Raw genomic sequence first — 23,718 nt, 5'->3', positions numbered from 1 at the left:
CTTGTCTTCACATAAACGTTCTGGAGTTAAGAGCCATTTACAACGGCCTTCTGCAAGCGGTGCATCTTCTTCAAGATCAACCCGTACAGATCCAGTCGGACAATGTAACAGAAGTCGCGTGCATAAACCATCAGGGCGGAACGAAAAGCAGAGCGGCAAGGGCAGAGGTGTCAAAGATCCTTCTCTGGGCAGAAAGACATGCAAAAGCTCTGTCGGCAATTTTCATTCCGGGAGTGGACAACTGGGAAGCAGACTTCCTCAGCAGACACGATCTCCATGCAGGAGAATGGGGCCTCCACCAAGCAGTCTTCGCAGAGTTGACAGGTCTTTGGGGAATTCCTCAAATAGACATGATGGTGTCTCGTTGCAACAAGAAGCTTCAGAGATATTGTTCCAGGTCGAGAGACCCTCAAGCAATAGCAGTGGATGCAATGGTGACCCAGTGGGTGTTTCAATCGGTATATGTCTTCCCTCCACTTCCATTGATACCAAAAGATCTCAAGATCATAAGAAGGACAGGAGTTCGAGCAATCCTCATTGTCCCAGACTGGCCAAGGGGAGCTTGGTATCCAGATCTTCAGGAGTAACTCATAGAAGATCCTCGGTCTCTTCCTCTTTGCGAGGGCCTGCTACAGCAGGGGCCGTGCGTGTATCAAGACTTACCACGGCTACGTTTGACGGCATGGCTGTTGAGCGCTGAATCCTAGCCCGAAAGGGTATTCCCAAAGACGTCATTCCCACTCTTATTCAGGCCAGGAAAGGAGTAACGTCTAAACATTACCACGGTATTTGGAGAAAATATGTGTCTTGGTGTGAAACCAAGAAGGCTCCAACGGAAGAGTTTCAGTTAGGACGTTTTCTCCATTTTCTCCAGGCGGGTGTGAATGCAGGCCTACAATTGGGTTCAATCAAGGTCCAGATTTCGGCCTTGTCCGTTTTCGTTCAGAAATAATTGGCCTCCCTTCCAGAAGTTCAGACCTTTGTGAAAGGGGTGCTGCACATCCAACCTCCATTCGTGCCTCCTGTGGCACCATGGGATCTTAACGTAGTGTTGCGATTCCTTCAATCAGATTGGTTTGAACCTCTCCAGGAGATAGAGTTGAAATTTCTCACTTGGAAAGAGGTCATGCTGTTGGCCTTGGCATCCGCAAGAAGGGTGTCTGAGTTAGGGGCCTTGTCTCACAAGAGCCCTTACTTGGTTTTCCATGAAGATAGGGCTGAGCTACGAACTCATCAACAATTTCTTCCAAAGGTGGTTTCTTCTTTCCATATAAACCAGCCTATTGTGGTGCCAGTGGCTACTGACACCATCGCTGCTTCAAAGTCTCTAGATGTGGTCAGGGCTTTGAGAATCTATGTCGCAAGAACAGCTCGGATACGGAAAACAGAGTCTCTGTCCTGTACGCTCCCAACAAGATTGGGTGTCCTGCTTCTAAGCAGACTATTGCGCGCTGGATCAGAGGTACGATTCAGCACGCTCATTCTACGGCGGGATTGCCGGTACCGAATTCGGTGACTGCCCATTCTTTTAGAAAGGTGGGCTCATCCTAGGCGGCTGCCCGGGGGGTCTCGGCATTACAACTTTGCCGAGTAGCTACTTGGTCAGGGGCAAACACGTTTGCTAAGTTTACAAGTTTGACACCTTGGCCGATGAGGACCTACAGTTTGGTCAATCGGTGCTGCAGGGTCATCCACACTCTCCCGCCCGTACTGGAGCTTTGGTATAACCTCATGGTACTGAAGTGGACCCCAGCATCCTCTAGGACGTATGAGAAAACAGGATTTTAATACCTATCGGTAAATCCTTTTCTCCTAGCCCATAGAGGATGCTGGGCACCCAGCCCAGTGAGTATTTTACCTGCAGTTGTTAATTTGTTGAAAATGCTTTCAGCACGGTTGCTGTAATGTTCATGCCCGTTGGCATGTGTTAGATTGAATGCCATGTGTGCGGCATGGTTGAGGTGTGAGCTGTTATGAATCTCACCATTAACTTAAAAGTAAATCCTTTTCTCGAAATGTCCGTCTCCCTGGGCACAGTTCCTATACTGAGGTCTGGAGGAGGGGCATAGAGGGAGGAGCCAGTTCACACTCTGAAAGAGTCTTAAAGTGCCCATGGCTCCTGCGGAACCGTCTAAACCCCATGGTACTGGAGTGGACCCCAGCATCCTCTACGGACTAGGAGAAAAGGATTTACTGGTAGGTATTAAAATCCTGTTTTTTCAATCTTCAATATTTCTTACATTTTTTTCTTTAACTTTAAAAAATAAATAAATCTTGTGCACTGTCACGAAATGGTATCCGGATAATAGGTCGATAGTCAACAGGTCGACACCAAACGGTCGATATGCATATGGTTGCCATGGACAAAAGGTCGACATGACAGTGGTCAACACGTGAAAAGGTTGACATAAGTTTTTTGGAATTTTTTTTCTCAGGAGTGTTTCATACTTTACTATTCACGTGCAGTGCTGTTTCTTAGGCGGGCCACGGCAACTGAATGTTACAGTATTCCATCTGGAATACTGTTGAAAATGTCCCTCCCACAATGTCCGCCACCTCATAGAAGACTGTTTTTAAGAATACTAGAGGAGGTTGCGCCCATTTTGAGAAGGTCATTTTTCAATACTTTGAACTGGGAGCAGGTGTGAACAGCGCCTGAGGACTTCAGAGAGCAGCAGCGGCGGCAGTGGCCAAGGTGATCCCATGAGAATGAGCAGAACCCCTTAACAACGAGCAGAACCCCTTGACAACGAGCTGACACTGTGGCATTACAGTTGGGGTACAATATGGTGATGGGTCATTACAGTGGGGGCATAATATGGTGTCTGGGGTATTACAGTGGGGGCATAATAATAACAGGGGCATGTGGGGAAATATTATGGGGTCAGGAACATTACAGTGGGGGCATAATTTGGTGTAAGGGACACTACGTATGTCAGTGAAAAGTAGCCTTTTTCTGCAAGGCATATAAACTCTTGTTGACCTTTTCATGTGTCGACCATTTCCATGTTAATCTGTTGACCTTTTCATAATGTTAACCTTGTGTATGTCAACCATTTGGTGTCGACCTAGACATTGTCAATCTTCTGACTGTCGACTCATTGATCCATAAGCCATGAAACATACTCCCAGCATCCGTTTAATATATTTTCTTAGATAAACATCTTTGCTTCTAGCCAGGGTAGGCAGTCAATTGACCGCCTGTCGGGATCTCAGCGGTCAGGATACCGACGACGGAATCCCGACACCAGCTGAAATACCGGCGGTGGGAGTCCTGACCATCAGCTGGTTACCCCTCTTGGGTGGTGGACCACACCAACACCCGAAGGGGAATAGAAAACTGTGGGGACCGAAGGTCGCCATCGGGCCCGAAGCGTGGCAAGCACCGGGACCTCGTACTGATCCCCTAGCAAGCATACAGGACTGGATTTACAATGGATCAGATGGTTCTACAGCCCCAGTCGCCCACAAAAAAACAGGCGTATCATATATATATGTCAGCATGATGATGATATATTTATAGATTGTTTTAAGTACTGGAAGTTATGATGGGAGTAGACCCCAATTTTGAAAATGATGGGACCCTGGGACATATTGCTCCTCCATCTAGATTACCCATCCTCCTGTTTGGACTCAGAATCAGTTTATTTCCCATGGAGTCACTCAAGGCTTGTACTGCACGCAGCCTGCCTTTGTATGACGAGAGAAGAAAGACAATCTTCAGCTGACAGGACAACAGTATTCACATCCAGACATACAGTATTTCAATTTTCTTCACAAAATTATATCATTTGTATTTAGGGAGACAGAGAGGCTCATAGAGTAGGCCAGTGATTTTCCAACTTTTTAAACTCATGGCACACTAAACAACATTTTAAAATTGCCAAGGCACATCGTCAATCTTTTCTAATCAAATAATAAGAATTTACTCACCGGTAATTCTATTTCTCGTAGTCCGTAGTGGATGCTGGGAACTCCGTAAGGACCATGGGGAATAGCGGGCTCCGAAGGAGGCTGGGCACTCTAGAAAGATTTATGACTACCTGGTGTGCACTGGCTCCTCCCACTATGACCCTCCTCCAAGCCTCAGTTAGGACACTGTGCCCGGACGAGCTGAAATAATAAGGAAGGATTTAGAATCCCGGGTAAGACTCTTACCAGCCACACCAATCACACCGTACAACTCGTGATACTATATCCAGTTTGACAGTATGAAAAACAACTGAGCTTCTCAACAGATGGCTCAACAATAACCTTTTAGTTAACAATAACTATTTACAAGTATTGCAGACAATCCGCACTTGGGATGGGCGCCCAGCATCCACTACGGACTACGAGAAATAGAATTACCGGTGAGTAAATTCTTATTTTCTCTGACGTCCTAGTGGATGCTGGGAACTCCGTAAGGACCATGGGGATTATACCAAAGCTCCCAAACGGGCGGGAGAGAGCGGATGACTCTGTAGCACCGAATGAGAGAACTCCAGGTCCTCCTCAGCCAGGGTATCAAATTTGTAGAATTTTGCAAACGTGTTTGCCCCTGACCAAGTAGCTGCTCGGCAAAGTTGTAAAGCCGAGACCCCTCGGGCAGCCGCCCAAGATGAGCCCACCTTCCTTGTGGAATGGGCATTTACAGATTTTGGCTGTGGTATGCCTGCCACAGAATGTGCAAGCTGAATTGTACTACAAATCCAGCGAGCAATAGACTGCTTAGAAGCAGGAGCACCCAGCTTGTTGGGTGCATACAGGATAAACAGCGAGTCAGATTTTCTGACTCCAGCCGTCCTGGAAACATATATTTTCAGGGCCCTGACAACGTCTAGCAACTTGGAGTCCTCCAATTCACTAGTAGCCGCCGGCACCACAATAGGCTGGTTCAGGTGAAACGCTGACACCACCTTAGGGAGAAATTGGGGACGAGTCCTCAACTCTGCCCTATCCATATGGAAAATCAGATAAGGGCTTTTACATGATAAAGCCGCCAATTCTGACATTCGCCTGGCTGAAGCCAAGGCTAATAACATGACCACTTTCCACGTGAGATATTTCAGATCCATGGTTTTTAGTGGCTCAAACCAATGTGATTTTAAGAAACTCAACATCACGTTGAGATCCCAAGGTGCCACAGGAGGCACAAATGGGGGCTGAATATGCTGCACTCCTTTCACAAATGTCTGAACTTCAGGTACTGAAGCTAGTTCTTTTTGAAAGAAAATCGACAGAGCCGAGATCTGTACTTTAATGGAGCCTAGTTTTAGGCCCATATCCACTCCTGCTTGCAGGAAATGCAGAAATCGACCTAGTTGAAATTCCTCTGTTGGGGCCTTATTGGCCTCGCACCATGCAACATATTTCCGCCATATGCGGTGATAATGCGTTGCCGTAACATCTTTCCTGGCCTTAACAAGCGTAGGAATGACTTCTTCCGGAATACCCTTTTCCTTTAGGATCCGGTGTTCAACCGCCATGCCGTCAAACGCAGCCGCGGTAAGTCTTGGAACAGACAGGGCCCCTGCTGTAACAGGTCCTGTCTGAGCGGTAGAGGCCACGGGTCCTCTGAGAGCATCTCTTGAAGTTCCGGGTACCACGCTCGTCTTGGCCAATCCGGAACCACGAGAATTGTGTTTACTCCTCGCTTTCTTATTATTCTCAATACCTTTGGAATGAGAGGCAGAGGAGGGAACACATAAACCGACTGGTACACCCACGGTGTCACTAGAGCGTCTACAGCTATCGCCTGAGGGTCCCTTGACCTGGCGCAATATCTTTTTAACTTTTTGTTGAAACGGGACGCCATCATGTCCACCTGTGGTTTTTCCCAACGGTTTACCAGCATCTGGAAGACTTCTGGGTGAAGTCCCCACTCTCCCGGGTGGAGGTCGTGTCTGCTGAGGAAGTCTGCTTCCCAGTTGTCCACTCCCGGAATGAACACTGCTGACAGTGCTAGTACATGATTCTCCGCCCATCGGAGAATTCTTGTGGCTTCTGCCATCGCCATCCTGCTTCTTGTGCCGCCCTGTCGATTTACATGGGCGACTGCCGTGATGTTGTCTGACTGGATCAGCACCGGCTGGTGTAGGAGCAGGGATCTTGCTTGACTTAGGGCATTGTAGATGGCCCTTAGTTCCAGAATATTTATGTGAAGGGAAGTCTCCTGACTCGACCATAGTCCTTGGAAGTTTCTTCCCTGTATGACTGCCCCCCAGCCTCGAAGGCTGGCATCCGTGGTCACCAGGACCCAGTCCTGTATGCCGAACCTGCGGCCCTCTAGAAGATGGGCATTCTGCAGCCACCACAGTAGAGACACCCTGGTTCTTGGAGACAGGGTTATTAAGCGATGCATCTGAAATGCGATCCGGACCACTGGTCCAACAGGTCCCACTGAAAGATTCTGGCATGGAACCTGCCGAAGGGAATTGCTTCGTAAGAAGCCACCATCTTTCCCAGGACCCGTGTGCAGCGATGCACTGATACCTGTTTTGGTTTCAGGAGGTCTCTGACTAGAGATGACAACTCCCTGGCTTTCTCCTCCGGGAGAAACACTTTCTTCTGGACTGTATCCAGAATCATACCCAGGAACAGTAGCCGTGTCGTCGGAACCAGCTGTGACTTTGGGATATTCAGAATCCAGCCGTGCTGGTGCAGCACCTCCTGAGATAGTGCTACTCCCACCAACAACTGTTCCTTGGACCTCGCTTTTATTAGGAGATCGTCCAAGTACGGGATAATTAAAACTCCCTTTTTTCGAAGGAGTATCATCATTTCCGCCATAACCTTGGTAAATACCCTCGGTGCCGTGGACAGGCCAAACGGCAGCGTCTGGAATTGGTAATGGCAATCCTGTACCACAAATCTGAGGTACTCCTGGTGAGGATGGTAAATGGGGACATGCAAGTAAGCATCCTTGATGTCCAGGGATACCATGTAATCCCCCTCGTCCAGGCTTGCAATAACCGCCCTGAGCGATTCCATCTTGAACTTGAATTTTTTTATGTACGTGTTCAAGGATTTTAAATTTAAAATGGGTCTCACCGAACCGTCCGGTTTCGGTACCACAAATAGTGTGGAATAATAACCCCGGCCTTGTTGAAGTAGGGGTACCTTGATTATCACCTGCTGGGAATACAGCTTGTGAATTGCCGCTAGCACCGCCTCCCTGTCTGAGGGAGCAATCGGCAAGGCAGATTTTAGGAACCGGTGGGGTGGGGACGCCTCGAATTCCAGTTTGTACCCCAGAGATACTATTTGCAGGATCCAGGGATCCACCTGTGAGCGAGCCCACTGATCGCTGAAATTCTTGAGGCGACCCCCCACCGTACCTGGCTCCGCCTGTGGAGCCCCACCGTCATGCGGCGGACTTGGAAGAAGAAGCGGGGGAGGACTTTTGCTCCTGGGAACCTGCTGTTTGTTGCAGCCTTTTTCCCCTACCTCTGCCTCTGGACAGAAAGGACCCGCCTTTTCCACGCCTGTTTTTCTGGGTCCGAAAGGACTGAACCTGATAAAACGGCGCCTTCTTAGGCTGTGAGGGGACATGGGGTAAAAATGCTGACTTCCCAGACGTTGCTGTGGAAACTAGGTCCGAGAGACCATCCCCAAATAATTCCTCACCCTTATATGGCAACACTTCCGTGTGCTTTTTAGAATCTGCATCTCCTGTCCACTGGCGAGTCCATAAGCCTCTCCTAGCAGAAATGGGCAATGCACTTACTTTAGATGCCAGTCGGCAGATTTCCCTCTGTGCATCTCTCATATATAAGACTGAGTCTTTTATATGGTCTATGGTTAACAGGATCGTGTCTCTGTCTAATGTGTCAATATTTTCTGACAGTTTATCTGACCACGCAGCGGCAGCACTGCACATCCAAGCTGACGCAATAGCTGGCCTAAGTATAATGCCTGAGTGTGTATATACAGACTTCAGGATCGCCTCCTGCTTTCTATCAGCAGGTTCCTTGAGGGCGGCCGTATCCGGAGACGGTAGTGCCACCTTTTTAGACAAATGTGTGAGCGCTTTATCCACCCTGGGAGGTGTTTCCCAACGTGACCTATCCTCTGGCGGGAAAGGGAACGCCATTAGTACCTTCTTAGGAATTACCAATTTTTTATCAGGGAAAGCCCACGCTTCTTCACACACTTCATTTAATTCATCTGATGGGGGAAAAACTACGGGTAGTTTTTTCTCTCCAAACATAATACCCTTTTTAGTGGTACCTGTAGTTATATCAGAAATGTTTAACACCTCTTTCATTGCCTCAATCATGCAGTGAATGGCCTTAGTGGGCATCAGGTTAGACTCATCGTCGTCGACACTGGTGTCAGTATCAGTGTCGACATCTGGGTCTGCTTGCGGTAGCGGGCGTTTTAGAGCCCCTGACGACCCATGCGACGCCTGGGCAGGCACGAGCTGAGAAGTCGGCTGTCCCACATTTGGCATGTCGTCAATTTTCTTATGTAAGGAGTCTATACGTGCACTCATTACTTTCCATAAGCTCATCCACTCAGGTGTCTGCCCCGCAGGGGGTGACATCCCTTCTAAAGGCATCTGCTCCGCCTCCACATCTTTATCCTCATCAAACATGTCGACACAGCCGTACCGACACACCGCACACACACAAGGAATGCTCCGAATGAGGACAGGACCAACAAAAGCCCTTTGGGGGGACAGAGTGAGAGTATGCCAGCACACACCAGAGCGCTATATAATGCAGGGACTAACTGAGTTATGTCCCCTATAGCTGCTTTTTCTATATATTATATACTGCGCCTAAATTTAGTGCCCCCCCTCTCTGTTTTTACCCTGTTCTGTAGCGTAGACTGCAGGGGAGAGCCAGGGAGCTTCCTTCCAGCGGATCTGTGAAGGAGAAATGGCGCCAGTGTGCTGTGAGAGATAGCTCCGCCCCTTTTCCGCGGACTATTCTCCCGCTTTTTTCCATATTCTGGCAGGGGTATTTTCCACATATATAGCCTCTGGGACTATATATTGTGGAATTTTTGCCAGCCAAGGTGTTATTATTGCTTCTCAGTATGAAGTATGCTTCGAGTATGAAGTGTGTATGAGGAGCAATGGCGCACAGCTGCAGTGCTGTGCGCTACCTTGGTGAAGACTGATGTCTTCTGCCGCCGTTTTTCCGGACCTCTTCTTGCTTCTGGCTCTGTAAGGGGGACGGCGGCGCGGCTCCAGGACCGAACACCAAGGACTGGGCCTGCGGTCGATCCCTCTGGAGCTAATGGTGTCTAGTAGCCTAAGAAGCCCAATCCGGCTGCAAGCAGGCGAGTTCGCTTCTTCTCCCCTTAGTCCCTCGCTGCAGTGAGCCTGTTGCCAGCAGGTCTCACTGAAAATAAAAAACCTAAATCTATACTTTCTTTCTAAGGGCTCAGGAGAGCCCCTAGTGTGCATCCAACCTCGGCCGGGCACAAAATCTAACTGAGGCTTGGAGGAGGGTCATAGTGGGAGGAGCCAGTGCACACCAGGTAGTCATAAATCTTTCTAGAGTGCCCAGCCTCCTTCGGAGCCCGCTATTCCCCATGGTCCTTACGGAGTTCCCAGCATCCACTAGGACGTCAGAGAAATAATATAATTACCGTATATACTCGAGTATAAGTCGACCTGAATATAAGCCGAGGCACCTAATTTTACCACAAAAACCTGGGAAAACTTACTGACTCGAGTATAAGCCTAGGGTGTGAAATGCAGCTCTAGCGTACACAGCCCTCATACTACCAGATATGCCCCCAAAGTGCCAGATATGCCCTCATAGTGCCAGATATGCCCCCACAGTGCCAGATATGCCCCCACAGTGCCAGATATACCCTCATACTGCCAGATATGCCCCCACAGTGCCAGATATGCCCTCACACTACCAGATATGCCCTCACACTACCAGATATGCCCCCACAGTGCCAGATATGCCCTCATACTGCCAGATATTCCCCCACAGTGCCAGATATGCCCCCACAGTGCCAGATATGCCCCCCACAGTGCCAGATATGCCCCCACAGTGCCAGATATGCCCCCACACTACCAGATATGCTCCCACAGTGCCAGATATGCCCTCATACTGCCAGATATTCCCCCACATTGCCAGATATGCCCTCATAGTGCCAGATATGCCCCCACGGTGCCAGATATGCCCTCATAGTGCCAGCTATGCCCCCACAGTGCCAGATATGCCCTCATAGTACCAGATATGCCCCCACAGTGCCAGATATGCCCCCATAGTGCCAGATATGCCCCCACAGTGCCACATATGCCCCCCCCCCCCCAAATGCCAAATATGCTCCCCCAGTGCCAGGTAAACTTACCCTCCCACGCTGTTTTGTGAAGGAGGGACACGGAGGGCACAGTGCGCGCCTCTCCTGTGTCCCTCCTGCGTCTCCGGCGGGTCTGTTAAATGAAGTGCCGGTTCGTGAGCCAATCAGAGCTCACGAACAGGTACTTCATTTAATAGACCCGTCGCTGCCGCCAGAGGGACACAGGAGAGGCGCGCACTGTGCCCTCCGTGTCCCTCCTTCCTGGCACTGACTCGAGTATAAGCCGAGGGGGCTTTTTCAGCATAAAAAAGTGCTGAAAAAGTCGGCTTATACTCGAGTATATACGGTATTTAACAAATATCAACAGTAATAAAACAATTTGGCCCCAACTGTAATAAAACAAATACATTCACCCTCACTGTAATACAATACATTGGCTCCCTTATAAATAAAACATAGTAATAGTAATTCCACACACTGTCCGCACATAGTAATAGCACACACCGGGGGTCATTCCGAGTTGATCGCTCGCTAGCAACTTTTTGCTGTGCTGCGATCAGATAATTGCCGCCTATGTGGGAGTGTATTTTCACTTTGCAAGTGTGCGAACGGTTTTGCAGCCGACGGCACAAAAAAGTTTGTTGCAGTTTCTGAGTAGCTCTGGACTTACTCAGCCGCTGCGATCATTTTAGACTTTTTGGTCCCGGAATTGGCGTCCGACACTCGCCTTGCAAACACTTGGACACGCCTGCGTTTTTCCAAACACTCCCAGAAAACGGTCAGTTGACACCCACAAATGCCCTCTTTCTGTCAATCACCTTGCGATCGGCTGTGCGAATGGATTCTTCGTTAAATCCATCGCCCTGAACCGATCCTCTTTGTACCCGTACGACGCTCCGGCGCATTGCGGTGCATACGCATGCACAGTTTTGCTGAGTTTTAACCTGATCGCAGCGCTGCAAAAAGTTGCTAGCGAGCGATCAACTCGGAATGACCCCCTCTGTCCCTACAATGTAATTCCACACACTGTCCCCACATAGTAATAGCACACACTGTCCCCACAAAGTAAATCCACACACTGTCTCCACATAGTAATAGCACACACTGTCCCCAAACAGTAATTCCACACACTGTCCCCACATAGTAATAGCACACACTGTCCCCACATAGTTATAGCACACACTGTCCCCACATAGTAATAGCACACACTGTCCCCAAATAGTAATTCCACACACTGTCCCCACATAGTAATAGCACACACTGATCCCAAATAGTTATAGCAAACACTGTCCCCAAATAGTTATAGCACACACTGTCCCCACATAGCAATAGCACACACTGTCCCCAAATAGTAATTCCACGCTGGAGGTGATTCCGAGTTGTTCGCTCGTTAGTTTTTTTCACTACGGAGCGATTAGTCGCAAACTGCGCCTGCGCAATGTTCGCAGTGCGCCTGCGCCAAGTAAATTAGCACAAAAGTTTGGTATTTTACTCACGGCGTAACTACGTTTTTTCATCATTCTGGCGATCGTAGTGTGATTGACAGGAAGTGGGTGTTTCTGGGAGGAAACTGGCCGTTTTCTGGGAGTGTGCGGAAAAAACGCTGGCGTTTATGGGAAAAACGCAGGAGTGTCTGAAGAAACGGGGGAGTGTCTGGGCGAACGCTGGGTGTGTTTGTGCCGTCAAACCAGGAACGAAACTGACTGAACTGACCGCAGTGTAGGAGTAAGTCTCGAGCTACTCAGAAACTGCTAAGAAATTTCTATTCGCAATTCTGCTAAGCTAAGATACACTCCCAGAGGGCGGCGGCTTAGCGTCTGCAATGCTGCTAAAAGCAGCTAGCGAGCGAACAACTCGGAATCACCCCCACTGTCCCCACATAGTTATAGCACACACTGTCCCCACATAGTTATAGCACACAGTCCCCACATAGCAATAGCACACACTGTCCCCAAATAGTAATTCCACACACTGTCCCCACATAGTTATAGCACACACTGTCCCCACATAGTTATAGCACACACTGTCCCCACATAGTTATAGCACACACTGTCCCCACAGTTATAGCACACACTGTCCCCACATAGTTATTCCATAAATTGCCGCCCCCCCCCTCCCAGCAATCAAATAAATAAATAAAAAATATAGCCCCAACCTCAGTATAAAGCTCAACTCTTAGCACTGTAGGAGTGAGGAGCAGCACGGAGCATCCCCTCCCAGCATCGTATCGGAGCAGAGGTGTAACGTGTAGCCATAGCACCCGGAGCAAGCTCATGCCACGGTGCCCCCCCCCATATATACATAAACACATCCCCATCACTTTCATCAGCCACATCCCCCTCACCATCCTCAGCCCACACATTACGCCAGGTAACCCCATATACACCACCACACAGTAATTGTCACTGCCTCCCTGTCAACCCATATGCTGTATTCACCCTGGTGTGTCTGCCGCCACAGCTTCAGACTCTGCATCACTGGTGGAGTTGGGGGAATCCGCTGTGGAGGTCAGTGAAGGAGCCGGGAGCAGGACGTCGCTAAAGTGGGAGGTGTATAATGAGCACTGTGTTGTTCTGGAGGGTGTTATGGGCACTTGGTATGTACTGTATGCGGGTACTCTGGGGGGGTGTTATGGGCATTGAGGGGTGTGTATGCTGGGCACATGGGGTGTACTGTGTGGGTATGGATAGTGTTATGGGCACTGTGGGGTGTGTATGCTGGGCACTGTAGGTGTGCACATAATCTGGGCACCATGTGGGTATGCATATGCTGGACACTGTGGGTATGGAGGGTAGGTATATATTGTCCACTATGGGGGTACTGGGTGTCTGTATTTTGGGCAGTGTGGGGGAATGTGCAGAGTATATGATGGGCACTGCTCCATCCCCCATCATTTGGATTATCCGCATGCAGCTAGGGACGCCGTCTTCTAAGTCGGTGAGGCTGCTGTCTGCAGTACATGAACTAGGATAAGGGGGCGTGCTGCTCACCACAAGTGATACCACTAGCAGCATGTGAGCAACACAACCCAGAGGACAGTCTCCCTGCCCCTCCTGGACTTGCCGTACCTCTGGTCACCGTGATGTTCCTGGCTGCCACTTCCGGAGGTCAGAGATCCTAACCCGCTCCAGCGTCTCTGCATCTTCCCAGCGACCGCCAGCAGTAATCAAAAGGATTAATGTCTCTCTAGCGGCATGCTGGCGGGCAGAGAGGAGGCCAGGAGGAACGTCTCAGGTGGGCTTGGATTGTCTCACCGTCCAATTGCTGCCGCAAGCGTCTCCTCTTCCAATAGCCGTCAGGGCTATTGGAAGAGGAGATGCTTGCGGCAGCGATTGGACAGCGAGACACTGATGGCAAGGCACTGAGGAATTGTATTGGCTCTTGCACACAGGCCAGTGAGAGAGAGATAGAGAGCGCGTCCTGCAGGACCCTTCCATTTTTTTTAAAACAGAGTCCCTCACTGCCTGTAGCCTGATTCACGGGACCCGCCGCTCTGCTGCTCACCCTTCCTGCAGCTCCGGGACCTGGCGGCGCCCTCCGGTGGTTTCAGCACCTAGAGTTCGCGCTCCACTGGAACCGCCCTCCCTACGCCCCTGCATCGGAGCAGTGAGGAGCAGAGCACCACGGAGAAGCGCTAGGCGGGCAGGCGATGTCACGTGGTGCGGGTGACCTATAAGTCATGCCATGTCACGATACACTGTAGTGATGGGAAATCTAGTTTAGTTTGGTGATTAGTTCATTATGATCTAGTTCACTGAAAAGATTAGTTCAGAAGATTAGTTAATTTAGTTCATAATTTCACTCACTGACTCTGAGACTGAAAGGAGTGATTAGATTTAGAACTAGTCTAGACTATTACACATAGAGTAGGTATTTCTAATACTAGCTCATTGTAGGAGTTATAGGGGTATATGCAATTAGCAGCGAATCGCGGCAAATTATCGCCGTTTTTAAATTCGACACAATTCGACCGTCCAATTTCGGCAAGTGGTTGCCGAAAGTCACCATATTCAATGGAAAACGGATTCGACAGTCCCGCGGGCGAAAAACGGCCGATTTGACGGATTTTGCCGCGATTTAAAAAAAACGGGGAAAAACCCGGAAAAAAAATGGCGTGGGGTCCCTTCTCCAAAGTATAACCAGCCTCGGGCTCTTCGAGCTGGTCCTGGTTCTAAAAATCCGGGGGAAAATTGGACAGGGGATCCCCCGTATTTTTAAAACCAGCACCGGGCTCTGCGCCTGGTGCTGGTGCAAAAAATACAGGGGGGACAAAAAGAGTAGGGGTCCCCCGTATTTTTTACACCAGCATCGGTCTCCACTAGCTGGACAGATAATGCCACAGCCGGGGGTCACTTTTATACAGTGCCCTGCGGCCGTGGCATTAAATATCCAACTAGTCACCCCTGGACGGGGTACCCTGGGGGAGTGGAAACCCCTTCAATCAAGGGGTCGTCCCCCCCAGCCACCCAAGGGCCAGGGGTGAAGCCCGAGGCTGTCCCCCCCATCCAAGGGCTGCGGATGGGAGGCTGATAGCCTTGAGGAAAATGACATGAATATTGTTTTTCCCAGTAGTACTACAAGTCCCAGCAAGCCTCCCCTGCAAGCTGGTACTTGGAGAACCACAAGTACCAGCATGCGGGAGAAAAACGGGCCCGCTGGTACCTGTAGTACTACTGGGAAAAAAATACCCAAATAAAAACAGGAGACACACACCTTGATAGTAAAACTTTATTGCACACCTGCCGACACACACATACTTACCTATGTTGACACGAAGCAGTCGGTCCTCTTCTCCAAGTAGAATCCACGGGTACCTGAAAATAAAAGATAATTATACTCACCTGATCCAGGGTCCAGAGATAAATCCTCGTACTTGTCAAAACAACAAAACGAACACCCGACCAGCGGACTGAAAGGGGTCCCATGTTGACACGAGACCCCTTTCCACGAATGCAGACATTTTTATCTGGGATTTTACCATTCCATCTAAAAAAAAATATATATATATATTATTTTTATAAATATATAAATAATACTTGTGCCTCCAAAAAAGACAAATCAAGTACCTAATCCCTTCTAATATAAATAGATATGCTATTACCAAGAAAAAAACCCACAAAAAAAACATGTTTTACATTTTTTTTATTAGTTTCACCCATCAAAGTGTGGCGGATTGAAAATGACGAATTTACTGTCTAAAAGCACTGTTGTCGAATTTCCAAACTTCAATTGAATATACTTTGGTCGAATTGCAGCACTTGTATCATTACAGAAAAGTCGAATTTGACAAAAGTCGAATTTCAAAAAGTCGAATTTTGAAAGTCCGTTTTTTTTGACAGAAAGTACTGAATTGCATTGTCGATTTTTTGGGGGGGGCGAAAAAGTCCCGAAATTCGTCAATTTCGGGAATTCGACCGCAATTGCATATACCCCATAATCTTTTTCAAATGATCAGATGTGTGTAATATGTCAGATTTTTTTATTTTTAAGAAAAGCAATAAGTTATATAGCAACCTTATAGTGACATATGTATCTCTGCAATATTAATCCCATTGTTGGTACTCCTTTTTACTTCATAATATGCATGTGAAAGACCCAAATCCAGAGTAATGTCATGAGTCACTTTGTTTTTTCTGCTTTCAAAAGAAAAAAAAAAAGTCCCTTTGCCCCAATGTAACAGACCTTAGAGAGATAATTGTGGAGATGTTGCAAAGTAACCAATCAGCTTCTGTCATTTATCTTCAACAGTATATAAAGTGACAGAAGCTGATTGGTTGCTAGGGGCAACTGCTCAACTTTATGTCACTTGAAAGTTCATAGTACATATCCCCCTGTGTCTTGTGTGGAGAAATCATACCGGGCCTACAGGATAGCATGCAGCACTCAGCACTGTGTCTTTAGCTGATTGGGAGTGTAGCTTGTCACCTAATATACTGGGGGAATTAATCATGGCTATATGCAGTTCAGTATCAGCTCCATACAATGCATATGCCTGAGCACAGCAGTGCCACACATGGTAGCTTAGAAGTACTGTACTGACTGGTATGGCTGTATGAGTCATTGAGTCAGTGAACTGATCAGTGAACTGTAATGAATCACTGAACTACTTGCAAGGAGAATGACTCACGAGTCATCGGGACAATGCAGTTCAATCATCTCCACAGAGTGAGTCCACTCCATGTCTGAGCACAGCAGTGACCCCTGTGGCAGCAGAAATGTACTGACTCATGAGTATTGCTGAGTGAGAGCTGAATAAAAACAGTGCTGCTGCAGCAGCACCTACACAACACCCAGCAGAAGATTTAGCACAGCAGTATGCACAGAAGCCAGTAGTACCAGAAGTAGCAGCAAGTGTTTGGACATCTGGACTAATAGGACAGTGATTGTATCACAGAAAGGTGAGCAGCATGACCACACATGCTCACTCACAGACACACATAGGGGTAAATTTACTAAGGTGGAAGATTTTTAGAACTGGTGATGTTGCCCATGGCAACCAATCAGATTCTACTTACCATTTATCTAGCTGCTTCTAGCAGATAATAGATATAATCTGATTGGTTGCTATGGGCAACATCACTAGTTCTAAAAATCTCCCACCTTAGTAAATTTACCCCATAGACTTTGGCTAGGCAGTGCAGATGCTATTTTTTATTAGATCTGTATTGCTGGGCTGTGTTGTACTTTTAACTTTCATTTCACAGCATCAGAATCAGGAAGTGAAAATCCAGTGAATGAGACAGTGACTAGCCTAATGCTGGCTCTATTCTGTCTGTGTCTAACTCCTCCTTCCTGATGAACTAATCTTTGCCAAAGCTGTGAACTGAACGAACTAGTTTACTTTGAAGATTAGTTCATTTTGAACTAATCATTCATGAACTACCCATCACTACGATACAGTAGGTCACAGGCCGTGCCACGGAGGAGCTCTGCTTCGCCACTACACAAGCCTGACAGCAGTGACCGCTGTAGTTGGTAGTGGTATGGCAGGCATCTCTGGTGGGCGGGCGGCTGCGGTACATCTGACAACTGCTTGCGGCACACTAGTTGAAAAATGCTGGTGTACATACAATACACATACAAACAGTACACACTCCACACATACAGTATATTTACACCAATTGATCTTACTCCTTAAGAAGCCATTATAAAACTTACCAGGGTTAACTTCATGCTGCAGTTGCAGCAGCAGCAGCTCCTCGTGTTGTCTGGGGGCGGAGCTTGTGAGTGACAGGCTCGGGACCCCGGAGAAGGAGTGACTGGAGGTGAGATGCGGCCACCACACTGCCTGCACCGCTGTGACTCATTTTAGGTAAGAGTGCTGGATTCGGGGATGCAGGGCATGGGGGAGGGAGAGGAGAGAGGACAGCCGCTGGCAGTCTGTGACTGGAAAAAGTTTTTTTTTCCTGTCAACGCTGTCAGTCTCCTCCTGTGGGCCTATTTTCAATGGGTGGCCTGGAGCTGCAACTCCACCCGCCCCATTGCTAATCTGGCCCTGAGTGTAGTAGTATACATGTCACTGCTACACCCACACAGCACTGCAACTCTCCCGCTTCTCACAATAGACTCTTTGTCATCTTCAGGCCCATAGTCAGGCCTGCATATGCATTCTACTGAGCTGCACCTCTTTGTTAGTTGGCATGAAAGACATCTGTTGATTACAGTACCATCTTCTTGTCTGGATAAGTCTTCATTTATCCTAGAGGGGAAGTCAATTTCAAATCCAGTCTTGAGGTCTGTCTTGTCTCTGACATGTACATACAAAGCTAATTACCTTACTGGTTGTCACATTTGACTAATAATTTTCTGCTTGTGCTTGCTGACAACATTCCAAAAGCAATAAATCCCAGAATTATTTTTTTTTATAGACAGATCTATTTTGATATTTAGGAGCAGATTTACTAAGCCTTGGAGAATGATAAAGTGGATAGCGATAAACTACTACCAATCAGCTTCAATCTGCCATTTTTCAAACACAGGAAAACAGGGAGTTTTGCGAGAGCAAAACCAGAATCAACTATGCGTCTTTTCCAGGGCACACTTTAAATAATGAATTTGAAATTTATTACAATTTAACGTTTATTATTCTACACTTAAAAAAAAGAGGAGCAGACGTAAGCGTACATTTATAAGAGTATGAATAATAAATGTGGGCAAATAAATGGTAATATGTAAGTGAAAATATTGGTTTCCTTATAACAGTTAAATAATTATTCCTTATATTTTGGAATTGTTAAGGAAAGCGTTGCTCATTTCGGCTCAGGATGTACCCCAATATTGTGTAAAGCCTAAATTGTATATGTAATCTTTAATGTTTCCGAGTGTTTGAATCTGCTTCACATGAAAGAGTAAAATACCTACGGTACCTAGTATTCCCTGGTGGTCTCCCTTCCAGGTACTGACCAGGCCCAACAGTGCATAGCTTCCAAGATCAGACGAGATTGGGCATGCTCAGTGCGGTTATACCGTAGGTCAGTATATTCTAACACACAACATCAATCCAAAACACACAGACACATATTATGTTTGGATTAACCTTTTTATGAGGCTAACACAAAAATTCCTTGATTGAAGTGATGAATCTGATGAATGTCTGGACCCGGTGTCCTAACTTCCGTTCTCAAGGACCGCGGACATTGGCACCCTGCTCCAGACTCAGCTCCTTTTCACGGTGGTAAGTAGCTGATCTGTTGACACAGGACCTCCCTTGATATTTAACAGTGACCACCAATGAACGGAGGCACTTATGCCCTTATTTATTAATGAGTGATAAATTTCACTGTGAGTGATAAATTTCACCAGCCAATCCGCCCCTGTCATTTCTGCAGCGGGGTACACAGTGTTCCACAGGGAATACATTGGGGTGCAGAGATGGATCTTGATTCAGAGGCTCCAACAGGCTATAGCCTTAGACTGTCCCAGAATGCATTGCGGGGCCTCCTCTCTAACCCCGCCTCCAGGCACTGTGAGCTCAGTTTTAGAGTTGGTGCCTGCTTGAAGCAGGTCACTTAACAAGGGGCTGCGCTAGGCAGCCCTCAAAAAGCTTTTTAGAAGACTTCAAGGGCTGCAGCACTTAATATGTCAGTGTGACATACTGTGCTGTGGGCGTGGCTCCATCACCTCCCCAGCGGCGTCGCATACTCCCGCTAGCTCTGTTCCCGGGTACTTGCGGCGGAGTTGCTCCGGCTCCTAGGCACACCACCGCAGACGCTCTCCTGGATCGCATGGCTGCTACTAAGGGAGGAGGTAAGAGGGTCCCCCAGGCGGGACCCATCATTAAATCACGTTCCAGTCGCGGTTTAAGGAGATAAACCGCAATGCTGGCGTGGACACTGTGACAGAAGAGGGACCCCACTATATCCACCAGGACATGGGAGCAAAGGTCGATTAGTAAAATATGCACTTCAATAAGGCTCCATAGTATAACAAAAAAGGAAAACCTATACACCGCGCCTCTTTTAGCAGCCTGTCTTTACCTAATGGTGTCCACCTGCACCAATCAATACATATACAGAACAAGAAGGTAAAGCTCACGGCGCTTAGTTAATCATGTACAATGTGAAATGAAAATGGGCTAAATTAGCCTGCAGGAGTATTATGGAGTGAGAAGGTTCTATCGAGATAGTAAAGTACTGTAGTAAGGAGGTAAATCTGAAACTGTATCCCCGTCTTTAGAAGTATCCGAAAATCCCTTCAGAACAGCACTTACTTCTTAACCCCTTGTAACGTTCCTCAAAAGGTATCTTTGTAATCCCTCTGTACATATAAGTATGCTTTCAGCAAGGAAAGGAAAACCCGTCAGTGGGTCAGCAGTAATCCAGACACCCGCTTTCTGTGAAGGCTGTGTCGTCCCTTTATACGTGTGGGTAAACTTTCAGCGTGGAGAGACCCGTCAGTAAATCAGCGGTATTTCAAACACCCAAATATTGGAGAGATTAAAATATCCAATGAGGATTTTAATGGCACAATAAAAATTCATACAGATGTAAAACAAATTAAAAATCTCTGTTTAATAGTGGGAATGGACAGTGATCGAAGGGATCGTACCCGCTCTCTGTGGAGGCTGTGCGCTCCCGCTGAAGACGTCCGGCAAGTCTCAGCGCGCTGTCCCGGCAACAGCCTCAAGCGTGAAAGCCGAAGATGGTCTCGCTCCATCCGTCTTCGTCCCCGTCCAAATTCTGCAATGTATATCAACGCGTTTCGGAGGTTCCGCCTCCTTTCTCAAGATACATTGCAGGTGCAACAGTCATCCTTTAAATACCCGTTGGTAATCCACATTTGATTGATTTACAATCTACAGGTGTTTGTAATCAATCACACTTCTTTCACACACAAGTCATTTCACATTACAGATGACAGCGTGAGTTTTCACAATGGAAGGTCAAATATACAAATACTTTTCGGTGGCCTTATTCTAGCCTAATAAATTTATAAAATAATAAAAAGACAATCAAGAACAATTAGGATATTATACATACAATAGTAATAAAATTCTAAACAAAAAGAAAAAACCTACCATACTATATCTATTGTTATAAATATATCATATACCATGGTAATACATATTCATTCAGTCACCATGCATAAATTAGGGGTTAAATAAATAAATAAATAAGAAGGAGAGAAAAAAAAGGAGGGTATTAGTCGTAGATTATTATAAAAACCATTTTGTCTCAAAATCTTTGTTCAAACCATGAGGCATTAAAGTTTTAAACTCAAAAATTGTTTTCATTTCTAGTTTTGCTAATCTTTCTGTTCTATCATTAGTTCTCCAATTACAGTTCACTTGTTTAATACCTGCAAAAAAATTAATACATTTGGGATCACAGTTATGCATAGATTTAAAAAGCATAGAGACATGATGGTTTTCATATCCCCGTTTAATATTTCTCACGTGCTCTGCTAGTCTGTCCTTTAGTGGACGTATCGTACGATCAATGTACTGCTTGCCACATTGGCATTCTAAAAGGTATATTATATATTTGCTATGGCAAGTAATACATTCTTTTATGGCCATCTTTTTATTTGTGCTGTTAGAAACTACCTCTGTGATTTTTCTATCGGTTTTACAGGTTTTGCACATAGAACAATCCCCAACACCTTTGGAACCCTTGTGTGGCTAAGCGAACTTCTTTTTTAGGTATATGCATGACACTGCTGACTAAGAGGTCTTTTAGATTATTCGCTTTACGGTAAACGAATCTTTGGGTTTCCGAAATAAATTCTTTAAGACAGGGATCTGCATAAAGTATCCCCCAATGTTTTCTAATGATCCCCTCCAGCTCTTTATGCTGATTCGTGTACCGGGTAATAAATGGAATGTCTCGCTTACTCTCCTTTGTCTTTATTTTGGCCGCAAGTGTATCAGACCTGTCCATATTTCTACATTGATTTATTGTATAATCTACTTAAAGTTTTCTGTATCCTTTATCTAAAAATTGCTGCCGCATCTTTTTAGCCTGGATATCGTAAGTATCCAAATCTGTGCAGTTGCGGCGCAACCTGTGAAACTGACTATTGGGTATACTAGTAACCCAGTTTTTATGGTGATTACTATCAAAATTGATATACGAGTTACAATCTGTTGGTTTGTTATAATTTTTTGTATAAAGACAGTTATCTTTTATGTATATAGTAAGATCCAAAAAATTGATACTGAGATCACTAACCTGAAAAGTGAGACATATGTTACGGTTATTGGTATTTAATCGTTGACAAAATGAATCCAAAGAGGGCCTATCTCCCCTACAAATGAATATAATATCATCGATATAGCGATTATATAGCACCTGGCTGGCACCTGCCTCTGGATCCGCCCATATGGCTGACTCCTCCCAATGCGCCATAAATAAATTGGCGTAGCTGGGTGCCAGCCTGGTGCCCATCGCAGTGCCTCTGCATTGCATATAAAAATCTCCACCATACCAAAAAAAATTATTTTTCAAAATAAATTCTGTCCCATTCCATCTGAATAAGAGTAATTACACTAACACATTTAAGGAATTCATAATAGAAGGGACATAATTTATTTATAGCGCATTGGGAGGAGTCAGCCATATGGGCGGATCCAGAAGCAGGTGCCAGCCTGGTGCTATATAATCGCTATATCGATGATATGATATTCATTTGGAGGGGAGATAGGCCCTCTTTGGATTCATTTTGTCAACGATTAAATACCAATAACCGTAACATATGTCTCACTTTTCAGGTTAGTGATCTCAGTATCAATTTTTTGGATCTTACTATATACATAAAAGATAACTGTCTTTATACAAAAAATTATAACAAACCAACAGATTGTAACTCGTATATCAATTTTGATAGTAATCACCATAAAAACTGGGTTACTAGTATACCCAATAGTCAGTTTCACAGGTTGCGCCGCAACTGCACAGATTTGGATACTTACGATATCCAGGCTAAAAAGATGTGGCAGCAATTTTTAGATAAAGGATACAGAAAACATCAAGTAGATTATACAATAAATCAATGTAGAAATATGGACAGGTCTGATACACTTGCGGCCAAAATAAGGACAAAGGAGAGTAAGCGAGACATTCCATTTATTACCCGGTACATGAATCAGCATAAAGAGCTGGAGGGGATCATTAGAAAACATTGTGGGATACTTTATGCAGATCCCTGTCTTAAAGAATTTATTTCGGAAACCCCAAGATTAGTTTACCGTAAAGCGAATAATCTAAAAGACCTCTTACTCAGCAGTGTCATGCATATACCTAAAAAAGAAGTTCGCTTAGCCACACAAAGGTTCCAAAGGTGTGGGGATTGTTCTGTGTGCAAAACCTGTAAAACCGATAGAAAAATCACAGAGGTAGTTTCTAACAGCACAAATAAAAAGTTGGCCATAAAAGAATGTATTACTAGCCATAGCAAATATATAATATACCTTTTAGAATGCCAATGTGGCAAGCAGTACATTGGTCGTACGATACGTCCACTAAAGGACAGACTAGCAGAGCACGTGAGAAATACTAAACGGGGATATGAAAACCATGATGTCTCTATGCATTTTAAATCTATGCATAACTGTGATCCCAAATTTATTAAATTTTTTGCAGGTATTAAACAAGTGAACTGTAATTGGAGAACTAATGATAGAACAGAAAGATTAACAAAACTAGAAATGAAAACAATTTTTGAGTTTAAAACTTTAATGCCTCATGGTTTGAACAAAGATTTTGAGACAAAATGGTTTTTATAATAATCTATGACTAATACCCTCCTTTTTTTTCTCTCCTTCTTATTTATTTATTTAACCCTTAATTTATGCATGGTGACTGAATGAATATGTATTACCATGGTATATGATATATTTATAACAATAGATATAGTATGGTAGGTTTTTTCTTTTTGTATAGAATTTTATTACTATTGTATGTATAATATCCTAATTGTTCTTGATTGTCTTTTTATTATTATATAAATTTATTAGGCTAGAATTAGGCC

The 23,718-nt window shown here is 45.9% G+C and overlaps 1 protein-coding gene and 1 pseudogene across 1 annotated transcript in view; both read right to left on the bottom strand.

Moving 5' to 3' along the window:
• LOC135050688 (retinol dehydrogenase 7-like) overlaps positions 1-23,718 on the bottom strand; it is a 318,758-nt gene that overhangs the window by 230,415 nt on the left and 64,625 nt on the right. The window lies entirely within an intron of this gene.
• LOC135051829 (5S ribosomal RNA) lies at positions 18,606-18,724 on the bottom strand (annotated as a pseudogene).

This window comes from Pseudophryne corroboree, chromosome 2, assembly GCF_028390025.1.
Source record: "Pseudophryne corroboree isolate aPseCor3 chromosome 2, aPseCor3.hap2, whole genome shotgun sequence".
Taxonomy (NCBI): Eukaryota; Metazoa; Chordata; class Amphibia; order Anura; family Myobatrachidae; genus Pseudophryne; species Pseudophryne corroboree.
The sequence above is the reverse complement of the archived record's forward strand: the minus strand, read 5'-3'. Positions and strand labels throughout refer to the sequence as shown.